This window comes from Staurois parvus, unplaced genomic scaffold (assembly GCF_062004578.1).
Source record: "Staurois parvus isolate SC_StPar_1 unplaced genomic scaffold, SC_StPar_1.0 ptg001316l, whole genome shotgun sequence".
Classification (NCBI taxonomy): domain Eukaryota; kingdom Metazoa; phylum Chordata; class Amphibia; order Anura; family Ranidae; genus Staurois; species Staurois parvus.
Genome location: NW_028319112.1, coordinates 3,016,610 through 3,044,091, shown reverse-complemented (window position 1 = coordinate 3,044,091; position 27,482 = coordinate 3,016,610). Strand labels below are relative to the sequence as shown.

Below are 27,482 nucleotides of genomic sequence, written 5' to 3'. Positions count from 1 at the left end.
ACACACAGATACATGTACATACATACACACACGCAAATACACACACAGATACATGTATATACACACACACACAGAAATACACACACACTCACACACAAACACACACACACAGATACATGTATACACACACACACACACACACACACACAAATACACACACACTCACACACAGTCCTATACAAATTTGCAGTATATCATTACCTTCACTCTAGGGGGAGGCAGAGGGCACAGCACACACTTCTTCCTTTGCTTTCATTTTGCTAAACTATTGAGCAGTCTGGCGGCTCCCAGTGCGAGTGACAGATCCGGCCCTGAGTTCTGAGCCTGCTCAGCAAGACAGCCCTGGAGACACACTCACCCCACCATAATTTCCACTCGCCAATGCGAGCAGGTGAGTGGAACTTTCAAGCCCTATATATATATATACAGTATATATGTAGTATATACTTAATAACAGAAGAAATATAACCTTTCAATAAACCACAACCCCCCCTCCTCCCTTTGACCCTGGCCTTGACCCAAACACTAACCCTGGCACTGACCTAGATCAAACCTTAATCTAGGTAATTTTTCTTTTATCTTTTAATATGTATTTTTCTTTTTTTTGCACACTGTTGTTTCTTTTTTTCTCTTTGCAAGCAGAGAAAAACATTGTATCCCTCTCCTCCATTCAAAGAGAAAGAAAACACAGGGGTGAGCTTCACAGTGACTGGTCATTGTGATAGCCAATAAGAGGCTATCACAGTGATCAGGTGACCCAGAATCGGGAGTTCCGAGTCCTGATCGTTATTACGGAAGCTGGGGCTTTCAGTGACACCCTGGTCTTTATGCACAAAGACAGATACGCATATATGCAGCCCCATGGAAAAAAACCCAGTTCAGTGAGGCCACATATTTGTGTGACGTTGGAGCCAAGGGGTTAAGGGTGTAAATCATACCTATATTTAATTCATGTATATACATATGTTTGTATAATGTTTCATGTGTATCTATCTGATATTATTATAGTGACTTACCTATCACTTGAGTTTTGAGGTCCTGAGGAAGCAGGGCTTCCCACGAAACACGCTGACTTGAATAGAATGATCTCCAGGGATTCTACAACTTAAGACACCATTGTTCATATTGGTGTTCCCCTATATTACTTTTAAAACTGGGTTTGTCAAATATTTTTTAATGTTTACAAAATAAAAAATGTATAGTTGCCTTTAACTGCTTCCCATTCGCCCTATAGCAGAAGTACTGCTACAAGGCGGCACAGATGCACAAAATCATGTATATATACAGATGATTTTGCATTTCTGGGTAGGGCTCACGTGCACCCTACCCGGAAATGCAAAATCATGTGTATATATGCAGCCGCAGCTGTCAATCACCGGGTCCCAGACACTGATTACTTGGCCGAGCATCTCTGACGGGGGGGGGGGGGGGGGAACTGTTAGTAAACAAAACAGTTCTCCTCCTTGTCAGCTCGTGCACACTGCTTTGCATGGCTGTGCATAGTGCAGCCATACAAAGCAGTGTACTTACAGTGAAGCACACAAACAGCACACAGCACACAGTTAACCCTTTGATCACCCCACATGGTAACCCCTTCCTGCCCAGTGCCATTAGTACAGTGTCAGTGCTTTTTATTAGCACTGATCATTGTATTGGTGTCACTGGGGATGTCAGTGACACCAAGTCAGTTCCCCCCCAGTGTCAGAATACCCGCAGAGTCCCGCAGTCCCGCTATCACTGCCATTACTAGTACAAATTACAAAAAAAATCCCAGTATGTATACCACCATTTGTAAATGCTATAATTTTCACGTAAACCAATTAATTTACACGTATTGGGATTTTTTTTTAGCAAAGACAGGTCGCCGAATACATTTTGGCCTAAATTTATGATGAAATTTAATTTTTTTACATTTTTTTACTGGACATGTTTAATAGCAAAAAGTCAAAAATGTTTTTTCTCAAAATTGTCGGTCTTTTTTTTTTTTTAATAGTGAAAATAGTAAAAAACGCACAGGCGATAAAATACCACCGAAAGAAAGCTTTTCCATGTGATCTCCTAGCCGCATGACTGCACTATTAAGCACTATTCTTTTGAATGATCTGTGAGGATAAAATGAAGGGACTAAGATTCTTTTCGCTCAGTCCAAAGGATGTAACGTTACATGTGGAATATACAGTTGCAAGAAAAAGTATGTGAACCCCTTGGGATTACGTGGAGTTTTACATGAATTGGGCATAAAATGTGCTCCGAACGTCATCTAAGTCACAACAATAGAACAACACAGTCTGCTGAACATAATACTACACAAACATTAGATGTTGCCATGGTTTAATTGCACATAACATGTAAACATTCACAGTGCAGGGAGGAAAAAGTATGTGAACCTTTGGACCTAATAACTGGTTGACCCTCCTTTGGCAGCAATAACCTCAACCAAACGTTTCCTGTAGTTGCAGATCAGACCTGCACAATGATCTGGAGTAATTTTGGACCACTCCTCTTCACAAAACTGTTTCAGTGTAGCAATATTCTTGGGATGTCTGGTGTGAATCGCTCTCTTAAGGTCATGCCACAGCATTTCAATCGGGTTGAGGTCAGGACTCTGACTGGGCCACTCCAGAAGGCATATTCTGTGCTGTTGCAGCCATTGTTTTGTTGAATTACTTGTATGCTTTGGGTCATTGTCCTGTTGCATCACCCATCCTCTGCGGAGCTTCAGTTGGCGGACAGATGGTCGTACGTTTTCCTGCAAAATGTCTTGATAAACTCTGGAATTCATTTTCCCATCAATGACAACAATCCGTTCGGGCCCTGAGGCAGCAAAGCAGCCCCAAACCATGATGCACCCTCCGCCATGTTTTACAGTGGGGATGAGGTTTTGATGTTGGTGTGCTGTGCCTTTTATTCTCCACACATAGTGTTGTGTGTTCTTCCCAAACAACTCAATCTTGGTTTCATCTGTCCACAGTATATTTTGCCAGTAGTGCTGTGGAACATCCAGGTGCTCTTTTGCAAACTTCAAACGTGCTGCAATATTATTTTTGGACAGCAATGGCTTCCTCCGTGGTGTCCTCCCATGTACTCCATTCTTGTTTAATGTTTTCCTTATTGTAGATGTGTCAACAAAAATGTTAGCATGTGCCAGAGATTTCTGTAGGTGTTTAGTCGACACTCTGGGATTCTTTTTTACCTCATGCAGCATTCTGCGCTGTGCTCTTGCAGTCATTTTTACAGGACGACCACGCCTAGGGAGAGTAGCAACAGTGCTAAACTTTCTCCATTTGTAGACAGTCTGTCTTACCGTGGACACATGAACATCAAGGCTTTTGGAGATACTTTTGTAACCCTTTCCAGCTTCATGCAAGTCAACAATTCTTGATCGTAGGTCTTCTGAGAGCTCTTTTCTGCAAGGCATGGTTCACATCAGACAGTGCTTCTTGAAACCAGTAAACCCAAAACAGGTGTGTGTTTTTTAAGGACAGGACAGCTGTCAGCAACACATCCAATCTCATCACACTAATTGGAGTCAAGGTTGGCTCACTCCTGGCTCCAATTAGCTCTGGGAGAAGTCATTAAGCTAGGGCCTCACATACTTTTTCCTCCCTGCACTGTGAATGTTTACATGTTATGTGCAATTAAACCATGGCAACATCTAATGTTTGTGTAGTATTATGTTCAGCAGACTGTGTTCTTCTATTGTTGTGACTAGAGATGAGCGAATTATTCAAAAATTCGATTCGGCTGATTCGCCGAATTTGTGGAATAAATTCGATTTGATGCGAATTTATTCACTGCGAATTTAACTTATAAAAGGGTGTTTCTAGGCTTCAGAGAGCCTTTATATTAGTGCAGAACACTGTACCCTTAATTTAAATGCCCTTGGAGTCTGCTGGGGAAGAGAAATAATACTGTCAGTCAGTATGACATGCAGATGAGTGCCGTCGATCTTAGAATCACCGCACACTTCACTCATTTGGGCAGTCACGGGGCCAAAACCAGAGTGTGGAGCCACAATGTGGCGGTGGAGGCAGCAGCAATGGGAGGCCATACAGCACCCTATGACAAAATGTAACCCACCAGCAGTGTGAGGAGACCTGAAAGTGGCACATGGCAGAGTGTGGCGATGGAGACAGCAGCAATGGGAGGCCGTACAGGGACCCATGACACACTCTGGACCTGGCAGCAGCATGAGGAGGCGGTACAGGGGCCCATGGCAAGAAGAAGAAGAAGAAGAAGATGAGGATGAGGATGAAGAAGAAGAAGAAGAAGTAGGATGAGGATGAAGAAGAAGAAGAAGTAGGATGAGGATGAAGAAGAAGAAGAAGAAGAAGAAGTAGGATGAGGATGAAGAAGAAGAAGAAGAAGAAGTAGGATGAGGATGAAGAAGAAGAAGTAGGATGAGGATGAGGATGAAGAAGAAGAAGTAGGATGAGGATGAAGAAGAAGAAGAAGAAGAAGAAGAAGAAGTAGGATGAGGATGAAGAAGAAGTAGAAGAAGAAGTAGGATGAGGATGAAGAAGAAGAAGAAGAAGAGAAGAAGAAGAAGAAGAAGTAGGATGAGGATGAAGAAGAAGAAGAAGAAGTAGGATGAGGATGAAGAAGAAGAAGAAGACGTAGGATGAGGATGAAGAAGAAGAAGAAGTAGGATGAGGATGAAGAAGAAGAAGAAGTTGTAGGATGAGGATGAAGAAGAAGAAGAAGAAGAAGACGAAGAAGAAGTAGGATGAGGATGAAGAAGAAGAAGAAGAAGAAGTAGGATGAGGATGAAGAAGAAGAAGAAGAAGGATGAGGATGAAGAAGAAGAAGAAGTAGGATGAGGATGAAGAAGAAGAAGAAGTAGGATGAGGATGAAGAAGAAGAAGAAGGATGAGGATGAAGAAGAAGAAGAAGAAGAAGTAGGATGAGGATGAAGAAGAAGAAGATGAAGAAGAAGAAGAAGAGGATGAAGAAGAAGAAGAAGTAGGATGAGGATGAAGAAGAAGAAGAAGTAGGATGAGGATGAAGAAGAAGAAGAAGACGAAGAAGAAGTAGGATGAGGATGAAGAAGAAGAAGAAGAAGAAGAAGTAGGATGAGGATGAAGAAGAAGAAGAAGTAGGATGAAGAAGAAGAAGAAGTAGGATGAGGATGAAGAAGAAGAAGTAGTATGAGGATGAAGAAGAAGTAGGATGAGGATGAAGAAGAAGAAGTAGGATGAGGATGAAGAAGAAGAAGAAGAAGAAGAAGTAGGATGAGGATGAAGAAGAAGAAGAAGTAGGATGAGGATGAAGAAGAAGAAGAAGTAGGATGAGGATGAAGAAGAAGAAGTAGGATGAGGATGAAGAAGAAGAAGAAGTAGGATGAGGATGAAGAAGAAGAAGAAGAAGAAGTAGGATGAGGATGAAGAAGAAGAAGAAGAAGTAGGATGAGGATGAAGAAGAAGAAGATGATGAAGAAGGATGAGGATGAAGAAGAAGAAGAAGAAGTAGGATGAGGATGACGAAGAAGAAGAAGAAGTAGGATGAGGATGAAGAAGAATTCCAGTGCAGCAAAAAGTGTATCTGCAGAGAGCTCCGCTATTTCTGACAGTTCTCTGACAGTTCCTTCACATTTACAGCGGTTGAAACATTGTATCTATTTGTTTCCGAATAAAAACATCTGTATCCTAAATGGAAACAAATAGATACAATGTTTCAACTGCTGTAAATGTGAAGGAACTGTCAGAGAACTGTCAGAAATAGCGGAGCTCTCTGCAGGGACACTTTTTGCCGGCTGTAGAAGGGATGAAAATCGGCCGATCGGGGAAAATTCAATTCGCGCATCCGAAGTTTGCTAATGTTCGGATTCGACGCGAATCGAATTTTTCCTAATATTCGAAACGAATTCCACTTCGCCAGGTTCGATTCGCTCATCTCTAGTTGTGACTTAGATGAGGTTCAGAGCACATTTTATGCCCAATTCATGCAAAACTCCACGTAATCCCAAGGGGTTCACGTACTTTTTCTTGCAACTGTAACATTGATCCAACCATTTTGTATACCTGGGTCTTCCATTTTAATGTATCAAACACCCAAGCATACAAGGGGTAGAGGTGTTGTCCAGTTATGTTTAACTATTGGCCATCATATGTGTATTTTACATATTATTATATGTTTCTTCTGCATATTTCTTAAACATAATAAGTTATATGGTTAAGTATTGTAGGCTGTCACTGGAGCGCTCTTAATTACACTTTCATTTTTGTGTATGCAGTCATTGGGGGACTGACAACTCATGGGGCCCCCGGGCAATAGGGGATCATAGGGCCCCTGTGTCCTTGCCCAAACTTAAAAAAGCCTATGAAAAAGGTACCAGGGGCATTTCATGGGACCCTTACTGACCCTGGGCCCCTGGGCAGTGCCCAAGTTTCCAAATGGTCAGTCCGTCCCTGTATGCAGTATATTTAGGGGACGTGGTACAGTTGAGTCGAAGCCAGGTTTTTATTGTTTCAGGTTTTGTAGGATAATTACATCTGTCTCGTTTACACACATCTAAACGTGTTTACATCTGTATTGCTTCTGTATCCATCTAGCTGGCATGTACAATCTGCCAGAAGTGTTTACACTTGTTTAAATATGCACAAGCACATTAAAAATGCAGGTTTTGCATGCGCAGAGAATTTTTTTTTGGATTCAAACACACAGGTGTGAATGGCCATGCTACTTTGTATGATGTTCTTAATGCTGTGTTTTGAACAACCATGTGAATGGTCCTTTATTGTATTTCAATATTATGGTGGAGATATTTGCATTTTTTTTTTAATTATAATAATAAAAAGAAGGCGTACAACCCTCCCCCTCTCCCCCCACGTCCGCTGAGTCCACTGGACACAGCAGAATGCAGATCTCGGTAATTGGGATCTGGTGATCATGTGATTATTATGCAATCACATGATCACAATGACAACCAAGCTGTTATGAAACAATCTGATTCATAACAGCTTTGCTTCTGTTCCTCGAGAGCTGTGATTGTCCCACAGCTCTCACAGGTTACATGAGGCCAATCACAGCACTCTGTACCATGTGACCAGCTGGAGCCAATCACAGATCACTGTATTTTGAACTGTCATAAACTTAAGCCATTCATGACAGTTCAAAGCAAAGATTGCATTGCAGGAGCAATAATCGTTATTGCTCCTGCAAGGCAAAGTGTAAAATGAGAAAAACAAAATCCCTGATCAACCCATCCAGAGTAGTAAAATGTTACTATGCTAACATTGTACTACTCTGATGAAAGTATTTTTTTTTAACAGTAAAAAAAAGAAAATAATGTTTAAAAATTAAAAATATTGAGAGAAATTTAAAAAATGTGTTTTTTTTAACTGCTTGCCGCTTGCCCGCTCACAATGACCAGGTGACTGGTGGCTGTTGGCAAAGTGATGTACCATTACATCTATTTCCGGGTGTGCATATGCATGTGTACGCCCCCTGCTGCCCCCAATGCTGGTCCAGGGAGAGAAGAGAAAACACTGCACTGAGTAAAAGCACTACATTTTACACACATGCATTAGATTAGAACATTTAACCCTTTGATCGCCCCATTAACCCTTTGATCACCCTGTCACCCAACCAGTGCCATTAGTACAGTGTCAGTATACAAAATATTTCACTGATCGCTGTATTACTGTCACTAGAAATCAAATAACGTCAGGGTCTGTAAGCACCCCTCCCAACCAGGGTCAGCTAGGCTTAGATTGCCCGCACACTATCGCATTATTTATATGAATCGATTGTGGGCCACAGCAATTTATACACACAACAATACATCTCTGCCCACCCAAATTCAGCTCTTGGCAGACAATTCGCATGGAAACCTATCATGATTTCCAAATATAAAACTTTTTTGGGTCTAACTCTTAACATGGGCATTACAAAAAGAATGGATTGTGGTCATATTGGTCCACAGACCCAATTAATCATATGCCCATGTTCTCTGCTGTTACATATATGCCCAACAATGACCAGCAACATACTGGTACATCACTGGACTTTGAGTGGTTATACCGGGATCATGCTTGCAGCTATAGGCATCATCCTGGTATCGTTTTTTTATTCAGCTGGTGGTCGGCTTTCATGTAAAAGCAATCCTAGCAGCTATATCATTTTTACAAGCAGCAGGAAGGGACATCCCCCACCCCTCCTGCCGCCTTCCTGGGCTATCTTGGACTCTCCTGTCTCACAGGGGAATCTGAGAACTGTAACAGTTCTACCAGCTGACCATAGAATTGATCGGAGATCAGAATGGCTCCAATCATCTCTATAGTCTAAGAAACCGGAAGCTACAAGCATTTTATCAGTTGGGTTTTGCCGGATATAAACAGCGCCATTTTAAAATTTGGAAAGCATCTGATCACACTGATCATATACCACCAAAAGAAAGCTCTATATGCGTGAAAAAAAGACATACATTTTGTTTGGGTACAGCATTGCATGACCACGCAATTACCAGTTGAAATAACTCAGTGTCGAATAGCAAAAAATGGTCTGATCAGGAAGGGGGGTAAATCTTCCAGAGGGCAAGTGGTTAATTAGGGATGTACTGAGACCTGTTTTTTTACTGGCAAGTACAAGTACCGATACTTGTGCTCAAGTACTCACCGATAACTATTACCAATACCTTTGCGGTGCTGTTTAAGCCCATACATAATGAATGGGCTCAATTCACACTGCAAATAATTGCATGTGATCTCGAAAGTTGTTCAATATATGTCCGAATCACATATGGTTTCCCGCACTGCAAGAGAGGCGCCAAGGGTTAAAATGAGACAGTCTTGCACTCACAGACATCACTGGTGACAGGCATAAAACAAGTTCAATGTGGAGCCCCCAGTCCAAAGTTCAGTTCCAACTAGAACTGTTGGAGAAAGTGCTGTGAAGCCAAAGCAAGAATCCAGGCAAGCCACTGGGAGATGCTGTGGGAGACTCAATCTGTTAAAAGAGCTGTCAGATTTCCAGGATGCTGTGGCCAATCAGAATGCATTTCGGAGGCCAAACCAAGCTTCCTTTAACAGCCTTCTGATTGGCCACAGCACCCCAGACATCTGACAGCCCCTTTGACAGATTGAGTTTCCCTCTGCATCACCTCGTGGCTTGCCTGGATTCCTGCTTTGGCTTCACAGCACTTTCTCCAGCAGTTCTAGTTGGGACTGAACTTTGGACTGGGGGCTCCACATTGAACTTGTTTTATGCCTGTCACCAGTGATGTCTGTGAGTGCAATGCTGTCTCATTTTAACCCTTGGCGCCTCTCTTGCAGTGCGGGAAACCATATGTGTTTCGGACAGATATTGAACAACTTTCGAGATCACATGCAAATCTTTGCAGTGTGAATTGAGCCCATTCATTATGTATGGGCTTAAACAGCACCGCAAAAACAGCATTGCTACACTATTGGTGGCGTCTCTCTCTCCTCCTTCCTCTCCTCTCTTGCACTGCGGGAAACCGCTTGTGATTCAGACAGGAATCGCACTGCATTCCTGTTCGAATCGCATGTGCTTCTTTGCAGTGCGATTTGAGCCTAATAATTTTGTATGGGCTCGAATCGCACCGCAAAGGTATCAGAGCATTTGCACAAGTACTCGTGCAAATGCTTAGTATCGACACCAATACCGGCAGCGGTGCAACCCTAGTATTAATGATTACAGAGCTGCACTCATGTATGGCTTTTTTTTCTGCCTAGAGTTCAGCTTTAAATATACAAATAAATGACAGTTCAGTGTAAATCTGCAGCCACAACTGGATAATTCCTGAAAAACAAGTGCCCAGATACTGTCAAGCTTGATAATCGTTGTTCTGCATCCATAATGTGCCCAGGTGACTTTCAAATCACTTGTAAACTACACGGAGATACAGAAATGTTTGGGCCTCTCAGGAGGGGACGCCAGCAGAAAAGTCTGGAATGTGATCCGCTGTCCACCCATCACAGCAAGCCACCAGAAATATTGGATTTAACGTTTTGCATCCTAAGATATAAAATTAGGCCGACAGAAGTCTGGATAGAAGCCCTTGTTTCATACTGCTAACTTGCGGTGAGCTGGTAGCCAAAAAGTGCTTGGAACAGTCGTCTCTCTCCAGATGCTGCCATTCATTTCTGTGGGAACAGCACCACTTACATCTAATTACAGTTTGTGCTTAAATTAATAGGACAAGGATGACAGGACAACTTCTTGGTACAGAGATGGAAGCCTTCAGTTCACACAGCTTAGAAAGTACTTGGACACCTCACATGCAGTTTGGCTTTCTCAGCCAGGCAACTTTAGAAAATTTGCTTGTCTCTCATAATCAACAGATATTTCTCCCTTTTTTTGTATTTTAAATGTAATGATTAAAGGGAACAAATAAATGTTATGTGCATATTTTTTCTTTAATATGGTCAGGACTAAAAAAAATAAAATAGGAAATTTGTGTAATAAAGTGTAATTTGGTCAATAAACTGTATAATTATAAATTAAAAGAGTTTTTATTATATATTTTCATTATCTTTTGATTATGCCATAAATTCAGAGCTGTCCTCTGTTATCTCAAGGAGTCCAATTAGTCTTTCCAATTCTTATCTTGGACTACAGAACAATTAATAGCTATGTACAGCAAGGTCTTTAACTGCTTCCCCGCGAAATACTGCTACAGGGGGTCAGGGCTGTTCAAAACACGTATATATACAGTACATGATTTTGCACTTCCAGGTAGGGGTCACGCATGCACCGCCCTACCTGCACCACCATTGTCAGCTACAAATGTTGACCACTGAGTCCCGGAAGGAGATTCCCCGCTAGCACCCAGTGATCGCCGAGAAGCCGAGAAACAGTGACGGGAGAGACCTGTATCTAAACAACACAGGTCTCTCTCCTGCCAGCAGTAACATGCTGCTGTGTATTTCTCTGCACAGCAGAGAAATACACAGCAGCATGTTTCCCTAGTAAAACACACACAGCACACACTATGTAAAACAGCACACAGTTAACCCTTTGGTCGCCCCCAGATGTTAACCCCTTCCTGCCCAGTGTCATTAGTACAGTGTCAGTGCTTTTTATTAGCACTGATCACTGTGTTAATGTCATTGAGATGTCAGTGGCAGTTAGTCAGTTCCCACCCCAGTGTCGGAATGCCCGCCGCAGTCCCACAGTCCTGCTATAAGTCACTGATTGCCGCCATTACTAGTATATAAAAATTAAAATTCCAGTATATATACTGCCATTTGTAGACAGATTTTTTTTTTAGCAAAGATATGTAGCAGAATACATTTTGGCCTAAATTTATGACAAAATTAGATTTTTTCAGTTTTCTTACTGGATATGTTTTATAGCAAAAAGTCAAAAATATAGGGTTTTTTCCAAAATTGTCAATCTGTTTTTGTTTATAGTGCAAAAAAATAAAAACACAGAAAGAAAGCTCTATTTGTGAGAAAAAAAGACATAAATGTAATTTATGTACAGCATTGCATGACTGCGCAATTGTCAGTTAAAGTAACGCAGCGCCTTATCACAGTAGATGGCCTGGTCAGGAAGGGGGGTAAATCCTCGGGAGGGCAAGGGATAAACATGGGAAAATTTGCACTTATTGCAGAGATGTACTGCATGTGGTTTTTTTTTGTGCCCTGGCCCTATTATTATGCAGTCTTCTGTGCATTAGGCAGATTGACCTATAGTCTCTTTAGCTAATCTATAGTGCTCTGGGAGCCCTTTCTTATGTTTAAATAGTTTTGAAAAAAAACTATTGATTATTTATTTCCTAAAAAGTATGAAATAATGGCTTAAAAAACTGACACCTTAACCACTTGAGTCCCAGGTGCCATTTTAAAAATGGACAGTGGCTAATTTGTCCCAGCATCATCAGGATTCAGTGACTCTTGCGTGTCCAATCCAGCATGTAGGTTGGAACTGCAGAAACTAAGCTGTTTTCAGCTAACACATGAAGATAAATGTGGGGCCAGTAAACCCTCAAGCAGATGTATGGTGCTTTCCTGATAGCTACTATCTGTGTGTATATAAAATGTGCAACGCAAAACAACTTTTTTATATGCATTATTTGGTTGCTTTATATTGAATACACAATCAGTGCCAGCAGCAAGGTAGCACAGAGGACCCTTTATGCTTTGTATTACTACCTGTGTGTGTCACCTGTCTTAAATGTTGGTGAATATGGTCATTGATCCTGCTACCTCTTGCAGGTGGTAAATAGGCAGAAACAACCTGTGGTTTATCAAGCTGAAAACTGAACCCTGCAGATAATATTATAGTACAAGGGAATGGGCATGCCTGGGGATTAAGTGGGCCTTGGAGTCGCTAAGGTACTGCCTCTTTTGAAGGAAATTCTGCTTGTTATAGATTACCCACCGCTCAAGTGAATGTGGTAGGCGAAAGAGAAAGCTGCCTGGGTATCATTGCAAAACGTCTTCACTTCCATGGAGCACAAAGCTGGGAAACTTCATGGTAATGCAGATGCCCTCTCCAGAACCCACTGCCCCCTAGGGAAAAGTGTTCCACTCAATGGGTTCTAATAGAGGCGGTATGTGACAAATTCTGAGCTAAAATGGTGGACTAGCTGATGGATGGGAGATATTTTCCATGCAAAATGCCTGTGTGGGCTCTAAGAAAGCCTTTTGAGGAAAACAGTTTCCCTTTAAAAGGTTGATTGTACAAATTCTCTGTTGGGCCTGGAGTATGGGCTGCAAAAGAGAACAGTTGTGTCTGCAGCCTAGCTGCCTGGATCCACAAGTACCCTTGCTAGGATACCTGATCCATCATAGAAGTACAGAGAATCCTAAATATCATGAAATGACCAAACTTTAACTTTCATTTCACTTTCAATTTCTGAATTAATTAAGTTAATTTTTCATGAGCCCTCATCTTTGTGTTGGTTAGCTTGTTCACCCTGAGAAAGCCAAGCAAGTGTGTTCTGTCATGAGAAACAGGATAACGAGACGATTATGTTATCGATTCAGAAATTCGTTTCACACTATTGAGTGTTCTGGATGTCTTCTCTCTGAATATGTCCTGATCAGGGGCGGACTGACCATTTGAGCACACGGACACTGCCCGAGGGCCCGGGGTCAGTAGGGGGCCCCATGAGATGCCCCTGGTACCTTTTTTATAGGCTTTTTTGGGTGTGGGCGAGGACACGGGTGCCCCATGATCCCCTATTGCCCGGGGGCCCCATGAGTTGTCAGTCCGCCCCTGGTCCTGATAGTAAAAGTGGAGGCTGGGCAGGCCAAGTGCCATGTTTGAACCTACAATGGGTACAAACACATTTGTCCTAACTAATTAATTTAAGTCTAAGTCCACTCCTTAAGGTGAATGTATTTCTAGGAGATTGAAGATCAGTGGTGGAAGCACTGGGTGTTACTATTCATTGCATGTGGACTGGAGAATATGTGATACACAGACATCAATAAAACTGCATTTTTATGAATACATTAAATCTACTGCGATTCGAGTTACACTTTATTCATACAGTGAGGACTGTGTACTGAAGTTGAAAATTTGCATGGACTGCAGTTGTTAATACAGATACATGATGGACTTCTTTGCATGTTAAGATTTATATATTTGTGTGTTGTGCTCAGGATATTGTTGAGTTAGATTTCACAAAAAAAAATATTTTTTTGGTATAACATAGTTGTTTTTTAGTAGCATATACTTAGCCTGTATCTATATTCTAGAATCTCCTTAATATAGTGTTTGTTTCTCGCTGAGGCAAGTTGTAAAGTAATTTGAATTTAGTAGGTCTGCTTATTTTTTCAGTAGATGCTGACCTCAGATGATGTCTTAACCACTTGCCTACCAGGCACTTATACCCCCTTATTTACCAGGCCAATTTTCAGCTTTCAGCGCTGCCGCACTTTGATTGACAATTGCGCGGTCATGCAACATTGTACCTATATGAAATTTTGATCATTTTTTTCTCACAAATAGAGCTTTCTTTTGGTGGTATTTAATCGCCACTGGGCGCTTTACTTTTTGCGCTATAAATAAAAAAAGTGCAAAAAATTAGAAAAAAAAAAAAGTTTCTTTGTTTCTATTATAAAATTTTTCAAACAGGTCATTTTTCTCCTTCACTGATGTGCGTTGATGAGGCAGCACTGATGGGCACTGATAGGCGGCACTGATGGGCACTGATAGGCAGCACTAAAGGGCAGTGATAGGCAGTACTAATGAGGTGGCACGGATAGGCGGCACTGATAGACAGCACTAATGAGGTGTCACGGATAGGCGGCACTAATATGCAGCACTGATAAGCGGCACTGATAGGTGACACTGATAATGGGTACTGATAGACACCACTGACTGGCATCACTGCTGGGCACTGACTGGCGGCACTGACTGGCACAACCGCTGGACACTGACTGGTGGCACTAACTGGCAGCACTGCTGGGCTGCACTGGTGGGTGGCACTGGTGGGTGGGCACAGGTGGGTGGCACTGGTGGGCACAGGTGGGTGGCACTGCTGGGCACAGGTAGGTGGCACTTCTGGGCACAGGTGTGTGACACTGCAGAGTGGCACAGGTGGGTGCACTGCTGGGCACAGGTGGGTGGAGCTAGTGGGCGCACTGCTGGGCACAGGTGGGCGGAACTTGCGGGTGGCACTGCTGGGCACCGATCATCAGGGTACTGATCATCAGTGCCCTGATGATCTGTGCCGATCCTCGCTCTGACAACTGCCCGTTCTCGGCAGTACTTTACTCACAATCTGACAGCGTGAGGAAAGTGCAGCCGAGAACCGGCACTTGGACACCGCTGATCACGTGGTAAAAGGCCGCTGTGATTGGCCTTTTACCACATCACGTGATCAGCTGTGTCCGTAGGACACAGCGATCACGGAGATCGCCGGGTGCGCGCCCCCTGGGGCGCACAGGAGAGCGCGTTCTGGGAGGACGTCATATGACGTCCACTCAGAACTGGCCGGCCGCAGTGCAGCCGTCATTCAGCTATCTGCGGTCGGCAACTAGTTAAAGTGTTACTAAACTCACAACAGTAAAATCAGTATGTATACACAGTAAAGCATGCTTGGTATACTCACTGTGTAACCTAATGGGTTGATCATCTATATTGTGTACAAATGCTGTTTGATCCTGACTTCTCTGATCCTCCCCTTCTTCCAGTGTCCCCCTCTTATCACCTGATAAGACATACAGTGTGGAGACACTCTGCACATGCTCAGTTTAATGTGTAGTGCTACAGAGGCTTTTTATTTCTTGAAAGAGTGCATGTGATCAGTACAGGGCCAATCAGCACTTTCCAGACAGAGATCAGGGGTTTTGCATCCTTCTAGAGCAGAAAGAAAACTCCTCCTACAAACTTTAACCAGTGCTCTGCTGAACACTGACAGAAGTCACAAGACTGCTCTAACTGCTGACGAGAAAAGGTATTTAGCAGTTTATATTTACTAAAATAATTGCATTTCCATGTACTTTGGCAGATCAGATAGAGTGAATGCTGGGTCCTGGGTTTAGTAAAACTTTAACAAAGATGGCTCTCTAACCTTCTGTAAAGAAAAGCAGATGAAGGCATTGCCAGGGGGAGTACTGTGATCACAAAGCTCTACCGTTATACAATACTTAGCATGCCTGGAATTAACATGAAAAAATATATCTGATGCTATGTCCACTTTAATAGTTAGATGTGTAGTGCTCACCCCTGAAAGGATTGTGTCCCAGATTCTTTCCCCGCTGGTGCACCAGCAGCCACGCAAACAGCAACATTCACTCCTTTTAGCTCAGAAAACAGTCTAGGGGTTGGCTTCTTAATGTTTATTGAAGATTAACTTAGGTGGGGCTCAGGTTAGCTGTGGGATACTCTGAACACTGAACAAGAATGTCTTTGCAGCTACTTCTTAGAACAGTCCGTTTAGCAGTAGGACATAAATTGGACAGCACTGGGCCACCATCAGCAATGTCCCAGGCCAGGCAAGCCATAATATTAGTGCACATGGGGTCAACAGCAGCATCATTCACTAGGATCCCTCACTAAGGTCTGTACTCAGTGTCCCTGGGACTTGGATAGCTCCTTTCAGACTCAGGCAGACAGTCTTCTCACTGAAACCTCCAGATCCTCGATGAAGCCCCTCTTTGCAGCAGAACAGGACCCCCAACCTAGCACAGCTGGAACCTTGATGAGCTCCTGGTAAATGTCAGCTGGGCTGCCTGAGAGGACAGCAGCCCTCCAGGCTGGGAACTTCTCCTCCACGACAAGAATCCCTGTGCTCCAGGCCTCAAAGTATTTATGCTCCCTCCCAGCCACCAACTGGCCACCCTCTCCCAAGGATTTGCTGGGACCACATATATATTACTTCTGTAATATAACTTTCCCAGACCACTAAATTCAGAGCATAGAGTAAGCAAATATTTGGACACATACTTGATTTGGCTTCAGAATAACAGGCTTGGCACATTTTGCTAGCCAGAAGCCCAAAAGACTAGGACATTTGAGTGGAGAGTGAAAAGCAATTTTGTATTTGACTGCTGGTGATTGCTGGTACTTATAGTTGTTTTATTTTCTTTTTTGGGGTCTTGCTAGCAGCTTTTACTTTTTTTAAATCACCATTTCTGTCACTTTTTAGATAACATTTTTTTTCCTTTCCTTCCTTCAGTCTGCTAATTAAGGGGAAGGTACTTCTGCTCTCTGAGCAGGTATCTAATGGGATTGATGTGGAGGGTGGAGTGGCTAGTCAGAATTTTTAGGTAGGAAGATGGGTTACTGTAGCGAGAGGGAGTGGTAGGGGCTCACAGAAAAGGAAGGCCTGCCCTGGGTTTGAGCACCCAAACAGATTTGCCAAGTTGGGTGAAGATGTGGGGGTGGCAAACTTGGGGGTGGCAGCCCTGGATATCACTGCTATCCCAAACAGCTGGGAGAGCAGACCATCTGAGAGGGGTGGTGAGGGTAGTGCAGGAAGGCCTAGACAGTTGAGTTAATAAGGGATTCTATAATCGGAATGACTGATAATAATTTGTCGCCAGGATCGCCTCAACCGAATGGTTTGCTGTCTCCCTGGTGCCAGGTTCGGCATGTGGTGGACCGGATTGATAAATTACTGGGAGGGGCTGGGCATGACCCAGCTGTCTTGGTCCATGTTGGAACCAATGATAGAATACATGGAAGGTGGAGGCTCCTTAAGAATCAATCTAAATAACTAGGCTGCAAGTTGAAGGGAAGGACCTCCAAGGTGATATTCTCTGAAATATTACCTGTGCCATGCGCAACTCAGGAAAGACCGGGGGAGATTAGAGAACTGAAAGCATGGCTAAAGATTTGGTGTAAGAGGGAAGGATTTGGGTTTCTAGAGCACTGGGATGACTTTTCATCAGGGTACAACCTATTTGTTAGAGATGGTTTGCACCTAAATGGAAGGGGGTCTGCTGTGCTGGTGGAGAGGTTTATGGGATGGCTGGAGGAGTATTTAAACTAGGATCAAGGGGGGAGGGAGAATTAAATTAATGGGGCAGACAGATCAGACAGGGGTCAGTCCTTATTGGTGGGTGGAATGGGGAGAGATGGGGGGAGGGCTATGGCAGATGATACGAAGGTTCCCATGTTGCAAACAATCATTGGAATTGGTACCACTTGTACAAAAATAAAAAAACATGCAACATACGTGTGCAAAAGGTGTCAATGAATTAAAGTATTTGTTCACCAATGCCAGAAGTCTTCCAAGCAAAAGAGGTGAGCTGGAAGCTTTGGAGCATGAAGAGAACTATAATTTAATTGGTATTACCATATCTTGGATTCATTCTTCACATGACTGGGCCATTAATATTCCTGGCTATATTCTCTTTCAGAGAGACAGGGTAAAAAGGAAAGGTGGTGATGTCTGTCTCTATGTGAGAAGTGATCTCAAAGTGAGTGTAAAAGAGGAACTAGTTGATGGAAAATGTGATGAGGCTGAAGCATTATGGGTGGAACTGCACATGGAAGTGCGTACTACAAAGGTAATCAGTAGAGTTTGTTATAGGCCACCCTGTGTTAATGAGCAGGTGGAGACTCAGCTCATTGCACAGATCGAAAGGGCTGCAAGGGCTTTGACAGTGATAATAATGGGGGATTTTAACTACCTGGAAATTGACTGGAGAGATGGCACTGCAGGAACAGTTAAATGGCAGAAATTTATAAACCTACTAAAGGACACTTTTATGGTACAGTTCATAGAGGCCCCAGCTGGAAATTATGCTCTGCTGGACCTGGTCATCTCAAACCATGCATAGCTTATTACTAATGTCCATATAAAACAATATCTGGGTAGCAGTGACAATAGCATGATGTCATTTATTGTTAGCTGTAAACAACAAGCACATACGGGAAAAATAAAAACACTTAACTTTAAGACAGCTAATTTTCCAAGGCTGAGAGCTGCTCTCCAAGGCTTAGACTGGGAGGGAATGTTGGCCTGGATGAACACAGTAAAGTATGTGAACACACTGCAAAATATATTCCCATATGCAACAAGTTTAAAAGGCTAAAAATAAAACCTATGTGGCTTACTGCCAAAGTTAAAAAAGCTATAAATAATAATAAAAAAGCTTACAAAATCTATAAATTTAAATAAAATAAATTATACAAAAATGAAGGAACGCTATCATTGTTTAAAAATTACAAATTATATGTAAAAAGGAAATCAAGGCCGCAAAAATTGCAGATGAACAACAGATTGCAAAAGATAGCACAAACCCTAAAAAATTCTTCAAATATATTAATAGTAAAAAGCTTGGGTCCGAGCATATAGGCATTTTACAAAGTAATCTAGAGTAGATGACTGGGGACAAAGAGAAGGCAAATTTATTAAATACCTTCTTCAGCTCTGTGTATACAAAGGAGCATGGGGGAGCTCTTGTCCATAATGGGCATGGTATTAACACAGCCCCAGATGATCCACATTGGCTCAAAATTGATATGAACCAAAAATATTTAGACAGAATAAAGGTGAATAAAGCACCTGGACCAGATGGCATACACCCACGGGTCCTGTAAGAATTCAGTTTGGTCATTTCAAAGTCATTGTTTCTAATTTTTAGGGACTCTTTAATGACTGGCATAGTACCACTGGACTGGCGTAAGGCCAATGTGGTGCCTATATTTAAAAACGGATCAAAATATTTACCAAGTAATTATAGACCTTTTAGTTTAACTTCTATAGTTGGGAAGATACTGGAGAGTTTAATAAAAGACCACATAGATGAGTTCTTGCTTGAAGAAAATATTTTAAGCAACAGACAGCATGGATTCATGAAAGACAGAAGTTGTCAAACAAATCTGATTTATTTTTATGAGAAGGTGAGCAAAACCTTGGACAGAGGGGTGGCGGTGGACGTGGTATGCTTGGTTTTTGCAAAAGTATTTCACAGTTCTCCACATATGTGATACATATGTGACATGAGTGTATAGGATGTATGGATGAGAAGTGATTGACACTCAACTGTCATAATGCTAACGATTATAACCATTAGATGGGTAACTGGAGTTCAAAATAACATGTTGGAAGTGTACATTAAACCAGTTGAAACCAGAGATGTGGCTGATATTCACCAGATGTGCATTCCATCAAAATAGGTAACTACGCGTGATGGCACAGCCGATCACGCGTTGACTCTAACTACTCCGCAGAATCATACATGACGTTATACAACCAGGAGATACTGCGCATGGCAGTAGATAAAGACATTCCAAACTATGTATATAAAAGACGGGGGATTCTAGGGGAATTTGGGACTCATTGAAGATGCGGCAGACGTGCCTTGCGGTGATTTCCCGGATTCCCCTTTGCTGACTGTTGGAGTCCCCCAGTCACTGGGCAGTGGGTGATGCTACAATATCCGGTGATGTATTGATGCTTTATTCTTGCTATAATATGATCTAAATATGATTTGCAATTCTGACAATTCTTATGTTATTATACTAACAGAACTTATTCAATAAATCATGTTTTGCTTTAATATTTATTAAGCCTAATCCGTGTATTAGTGAGCGATTGTAGTAGTGTTAAAAACACTTTGTTTTGAGGCAAAACATAAATTGGCATAGTCGGCAGGATTCCAAGTAGAAATATCTCCTAATAGGAAGTTTATTTTGAAAAATTTATTTTTGCACGTTGACCCCTAGGTACCAGGGGGCCTCTGTGCAAAATATTGACATTTGGCATTTTGCCAACAAATTTCGGAGATTTAGCTACCTGGCATTTTAGAAAAGAACCAGATATGTTTAAGCAAAAAGCGAAGGGTAAGATTGATAAGGTGGAGATTCCCGGCTGGACCGAGTCTCCATATAATCTTTTAGCACAGGAATTGTCAGGTGCAGGGTTGGCAGAATCATGGGATAGTAGGTTTAAAGGTATCGAACCCCTTGATGTTGTAAATGTACTCGAGGGGATCCCTGCCAAGGCAGGTGATGCAGTAGCTTTAAGCAGACGCAGTTGGATTTTGCTAACTACATACAGGAAGATTCATAAGAAATTACATCAGGTAATGAAGGATTACCATCAGCTAGAGCAGAAGACCATAGAACAAGAAGGTAAAATTGTTCTTCTGCAATGTGGGCAAAAATTGTTGAAAGATAAATTAGAACATTATCAAAATATAGCCGAGATAGCAGCAGTAAAAGTGGCCCAAAATAAGTATAGGAAACGAAGGGGAAGGGTGAACCGTGGAAAAGTGCAGCAGGCAATAGCAGCAGCCACAGTTAATTGGGATCCAGGTAAATGGGATGCTGATGTATGGGTTTCCTCATCAGATGATGCTTGGGATGACTGTCCAGGAGGACCCGGTTGCCCGGACCCTGAACCAGTTACTAGGAGAAAGAAAATAGAAACAGGAGGTGTAAAGAGGAAGCTATGAAGGTAGCATTGGTTATGGATGAAACAGATAGATATCTGGATACTTCCATGACCTTAGCTGCCCGAAAAAGGATAATTAGGAATGTCTAAACCTGTAATCATGTATAAATATGTAATCATGACATTGTTAATATCATTAAATAACAGCAGATGGGAAGAGATAGTGGATAAGATAGCTGAATTTCAGGATATGGGAGAATGGGTTAAATCTTTCTCCTCCGGAGATAAGAGAGAGCAATAACTCACCTCCCCTTTGACAGAAGGGGAATGTGGATAATCACCTGTCCTGGAAAGATATGTTCCAGGCTTTACTTAAAGCTGGAGTTCCTAAAGAACACATTGATGGGAAAGATACACAAGTATTGTGGAAATTATACAAGCAAAAAGTGCTGTCAGGAAGGAAGGTTGATAAGAAGAGTGCCGAAGTAAGATTAAAAGAACATAAGGATGTAGACAAGAAACAAGAAAGGGAACAGGAGAAAGGGGTATAGATTTCCCTGATTGGGATCAGTTTTAGAAAATCTATTCCTGGGAAGAAATAGCAACCATGGTAGCTTTAAAAATTCAGACAGCCTCAGCTTCTCCCAAAGATCTGTTAGGATCGCAAGAGGATAATTTGGCATGAGTAGCCAGCCAAGCCCCCGTATGGATTAAAAAAGATGATAGGCCATATTTACAGGTGAGTATCCATTGGGAAGGGGGTAATATACAAACAGTGGCAGCATTAGTAGACACGGGGGCAGAGGCTACTCTAATTTATGGAAATCCAAATAAATTTATAGGACCCCCAGTGTAAAAATATCAGGGTTGGGGGGGGAAGGTGACTGAAGGTGTACAAACTGAAGTGACCTTAAAAATTAGGAATATACCTCCACAAAAATACCCTGTACTGATAGTTCCTATAAAAGAATATATTATTGGTATGGAGTCCATGATCTTGCCAGCCCAGGACCGGGTGGCTCAATTGCTTTTGATTCCTTTGTATATCGCTAACATCAAAGAAGGCGAAGCTTCCACAAAGTTAATGGTTAGAGGAGACCAAGGCTTTGGCTCTACTAACACAGTTAATGTGGGGGCTAAAATTTGGGTACAGGGGGCATCTGGTCCCCCGGAACCTGCAGAAGTAATAGCCGTTGGTAAGGACCGCACCCTACTGATCATGAAACCAGGCATAGAAAAGTGGGAATATGTCCCACAAGAAAAATGTTATTTGCGGGAATGATTCATACTGTATTGTCTTTCACAGAGCAACAATGTACTTACCTTCAGTCTTGGAATCCTTGGTATCGTGTGGTTGGTGGAATTAGAGGTCGGAGCGTGGACGCCGGGAGTTAAAGTAACAGATACCGGCAATGCCAGAATGAGCTGGGGTTGGAAACGCATGCGTACGAATAGAACTCAAGATGATTTTATATGCCCAGCTAATCAGCCCTGCCCCATTCTAAATATACCCTTCAATGGTACTGTATGGACAGGAGCTCCAATAGAGGGTTACAAGCCAACATATGCGGTTCATGGAAATGAAGGTGTGAAATGTAATCTCTGAAGTTAGCATTTGCTATTGCCATCAGGAAGCAAGCTTCATTTATTTGTCAGCTGCAAATAGGAGATCCGTAACGAGAAACTGTACCGCTAAGACTAAAACCAAGTACTGTCTTTCAGTTTGCTCTTAATGAGACAATGATTATGACTTGTACCAACGCCAGTAAAATCCAAGGAAGATCATGGTGGGGTCAGTACTTAATCTTTGTAAATTCAAACACTACTCATATCGACCCCGGACATATTAAAAGATTGCCTTCTACATGTGAAAAAATGGGTCAACATGCACAGAAAACTGTGATACATGCGCAAATAACATTCCCAAGTACTGTAAAAAACTGTATGAAACGAAAAAAAAAGAGCGTGGTATGATACATTGCTTGGGGGTTATGGCTCCCTAACAGGAACCTTAAATGGGTTTTATATTGGTATAGCTGCCGGAATAGATGATGTGATGCTCCATTTAGTAAATGCTTCAAATGATTTTTTAACAGATTTTGATACTAACATTACAAAGTTGATTAATTGGACGGTATGTACATTGCAGACCATATATGAGCAACAACAGAAAATGAATATGCAGGCTATGTTAATGACGGGAAATGAATTAGTGTGGAGGACCGCATTTAACAAAAGTATCCCAGTAAACATGTGGGTTAATTTAGAAGCTCAGAAAATGATCTGCAATGACACTACTTGTCTTGGAACAATATTAATGTATAATGTTACTAAAACCACTACGGTGTGTAAATTTGTTGTAATGCCTTTGATTATTGGTGCACCTGGTGCTCAGCATTATTGGAGTCCAGAGTTTTATGGCACCCATGTAGACAATAATAACAAAACTCATGATCTCTCATTTTGTGATAATACTCTTGAGGGAAAAATTGTAAGTTGCAGTCTTCTGTATATGAGCCATGTTTGTTGCAGAACACTGTAAATGTATGTAAATGGACCATTCTACCTATGTCTTATGAAATGATGGTAGAAATAGCCCCACAAACTGTGTGTATGGTAACTGACATTCCTGCAGTCAGAGGAATGAAAGTTCCCTTTTCAGGTTGTATCAATAATATATCTTCTTTAATGTGGCATAATGAAACTTTTATATTACAAGGAGATAAGGATGAGTCGGTTCAGGAATATTGGAAAAGTGATTCATTGGAAATTCCCAATTGGGAATTTAATTTAACAATTTTGAAACAATTAATGGATAAATCAATCGAAGTTCAACAACATATTGAATATTTGAACACTACAATTGCACAACATGTGGTGACTACGACCATATCAAGTGGAAGACTGATAAAACTAGGATCTAGCATAGCTGACGCTACCTCCCATCATTGGTGGGATGTATTTCTGGGTTATTCTCCCTCGGCTACTAAGGTTTTGAATTTTCTAGCGCACCCTCTGCTGGTTATTATGATATTTATAGCATTATTGACATTATGGAATTGTTACATAGCTTACAAATTATTTTGCAAAAAACCAACGGTGGTTATGGCAACTTATGTCATTTGAGTTTCAATCAAGGACCGATTGTGATACATATGTGACATGAGTGTATAGGATGTATGGATGAGAAGTGATTGACACTCAACTGTCATAATGCTAACGATTATAACCATTAGATGGGTAACTGGAGTTCAAAATAACATGTTGGAAGTGTACATTAAACCAGTTAAAACCAGTTGAAACCAGAGATGTGGCTGATATTCACCAGATGTGCATTCCATCAAAATAGGTAACTACGCGTGATGGCACAGCCGATCACGCGTTGACTCTAGCTACTCCGCAGAATCATACATGACGTTATACAACCAGGAGATACTGCGCATGGCAGTAGATAAAGACATTCCAAACTATGTATATAAAAGACGGGGGATTCTAGGGGAATTTGGGACTCATTGAAGATGCGGCAGACGTGCCTTGCGGTGATTTCCCGGATTCCCCTTTGCTGACTGTTGGAGTCCCCCAGTCACTGGGCAGTGGGTGATGCTACAATATCCGGTGATGTATTGATGCTTTATTCTTGCTATAATATGATCTAAATATGATTTGCAATTCTGACAATTCTTATGTTATTATACTAACAGAACTTATTCAATAAATCATGTTTTGCTTTAATATTTATTAAGCCTAATCCGTGTATTAGTGAGCGATTGTAGTAGTGTTAAAAACACTTTGTTTTGAGGCAAAACAACATATGGCTAATGTGTAAGGTAAAGTCTACGGGCTTGGAAAAATCTGTATGTAAATGGATAAAAAACTGGCTAAAAGACCGTATTCTGAGAGTAGTGGTTAATGATTCATACTCTGAATGGTCTAGGGTTGTCAGTTCAGTGTCCCAAGGTTCAGTGTTGGGACCCTTACTTTTTAATATATTTGTAAACAATATAGGGTATAGGATTAAGAAATACCGTTTCAGTCTTTGCAGATGACACCAAGCTGTGCAGTGGAATAACGTCCTTACAAGAAGTCTTCAACTTACAAGCCGACCTCAATGCACTGTTTTATTGGGCAACTATGTGGCAAATGAGGTTTAATGTTGATAAATGTAAGGTTAGGCACTTGGGGGTTAAGAATATGCATGCATCATACATACTAGGGAGGATACAACTGGGGGAATCAATGGTGGAGAAGGATCTGGGAGTTCTGGTAGATCACAAGCTTAATAATGGCATGCAATGCCAAGCTGCAGTTTCTAAAGCTAGCAAAATCCTCTCTTATATTAAAAGAGGTATAGACTTCAAAGAGAGATACCATATTACCCCTGTACAAATCATTAGTAAGACCTCATCTGGAATATGCAGTTCAGTTTTGGGCACCAATTCACAAAAAGAACATTGGGGAACTGGAGAAAGTACAGAGAAGGACAACCAAACTGATAAGAGGCATGGAGGAGCTCAGCTATGAGGAAAGATTAGAGGAACTGAATGTATTCTCTCCTGAGAAGAGGAGATTAAGGGGGGATATGATCAACATGTATAAATACATCAGTGGTTCATATAGTGAACTCGGTGTAGAGTTATTCACCCTAAGGCCATCACAGAGGACAAAGGGGGCACTCATTACTTCTGGAGGAAAAGAGATTTAATCTCCAAATACGGAAAGGTTTTTTTCACAGTAAGAGCTGTGAAAATGTGGAATAGACTCCCTCAAGAGTTGGATCTGGACAGCTCAATAGATTGCTTTTAAAAAGGCCTGGATTCTTTCCTAGATACACAGAATATAACTGGATACTAACATTTATAGGTAAAGTTGTTCCAGGGAATATCCTAATGTCTCTCGGGGGATCAGGAAGACATTTTTTCCCCTGCATGAGCAAATTGGGTTTTTTTCCTTTCTCTGGATCAACTGTGGGTATAGGATTATAACTTTGTTTTTTGGGGTTTTTTATGGTTGCACTAGAAGGACTTTTGTCTTTTTTTCAGCCAGACTATGTAGCTAAGATGTAACTATGTTACTGTGGGATTCCTCTGGCACTCCCAAATCTAGCACTTTCCTTTTTTCTGCACAGCTTCACATTTACCTGGACACCAGGCTCAGTAACAATGTCATTTTGAAAAATGTCATTTTGAAAAACTGAAGTTTGCCCAGGTTATCATGTGCAGAAAAAAATAGTTTTGTGTCATTTTGGATTGATTTGTTAAGTTACGAATTTAATTTTGCTGCATTTATAATGAAATTTGTTTTGTACAGTTTTTTTTTGTTTATTCATTTTTTAATAGATTTGAATTTTTCCAATGGATTTGAAAAATTCTAATTGAATTTGAATCAAAACTATCTTCTTTTTTATTCAATTCTTTTATTTTCTATTCTGTTATTTTCTGTTCTGTTTTACGCTAGACTATTTTTTTCTATTCTATTCTTTTTTGAAATGTGACTTTCAGAAGACAGATATATTCTAAAACTAATAAGCATAGTCTTTGAAGGAAATAAGCAATAGTCAGCAATATGTTTATATTTCAAATTTGTTTTCAAATTTGATTTCGTTTAGAATTTGATTCAAATTTGATTCAAATTTGATTTGAATTTCAGGCAAAATTTTGTTTCATTATTTCAGATTCATTTAAATTTGTTACTATTGCAATTTGGAAATTCTGATTCGAATCTCCGAACAATTAAAATTTCATCCAAATTTTGATTCGGAGCAAAACAAATCACACATGTCTAGTCCAGGTATTTTAGAGAAAAAAATATTCTTGATAATGAACTCTTTTACTTTATCTGTGGTCTACTGATACAGCTTCTGCTACTTTTACTTTTGGTATTGCGTAGACTGTATCTTTTTGAGGGGTTGACATGGCAACCAGGGTTTCCATGTTCTTCAGTGGCTTTATGAGATTAATGTGATGAATTTGTTCTGGTTTCTTTTTCTCAGGCAGGTGGACTTTATTGTTCACATCCTCTAATTTCTCCACAATCTCAAAAGGGCCTTGCAACATAGGCTGGAATTTGCTTTTAACTGTGAGGACTATATCTAGTACTCACAGGTTTTGGCACTTCTGCTCTTGGACTTACTTCATATGTTCCCACATAAAAGGCATGACAGCTGCAGTTTTATCTTGCATCAACACGATATGCTAGGTAACACTATTAAAGAGCGTGGTCTCTCCCCCAATGTTTCTTTTGCAACATCTAGCAAGCCCCTGGGGTGCCTCCAATAAAGTAACTCAAAAGGTGAAGAATCTGTAGATGATGAAGGAACTTGTACTGAAAACATGAGGTAGGGCAGTAAGAAATCCCATTTTTTCCATCTTTGTCTACCACTTTCCCTAACATACTCTTTATGGTCTTTATCACGTACCTAGTGGTGGAGCTGGAGGCCAATGGAGAGAGGGCTTCACCTTGCAGCTAAGTTCCAGACTCCCCTGGAAATAGGACAGAAGGACACAGGCCCAAAGTAGCACAGGTTGCCTGCAAGAGTGCTAGTAGAGATGATCTGACTGAGGATGCTTGTCAGAGGTACACCCAGGAGCACAGCTGATTCACTTGAATGGTGTCTGCAGACAGGTGGCACCCGTGAGAGACAGCAGGCCTTCAGAGTAGTAGAGGACAGCAGAGTAGTCAGTTCGGAGCCAGGGTCAGATGCCAGGTGGGGATT

The 27,482-nt window shown here is 41.4% G+C and overlaps 1 pseudogene; it reads left to right on the top strand.

The window, feature by feature from the left end:
• The first annotated feature begins 22,256 nt into the window (after positions 1-22,256).
• Positions 22,257-24,502, top strand: LOC149437102 (uncharacterized; annotated as a pseudogene).
• Positions 24,503-27,482: the final 2,980 nt, after the last annotated feature.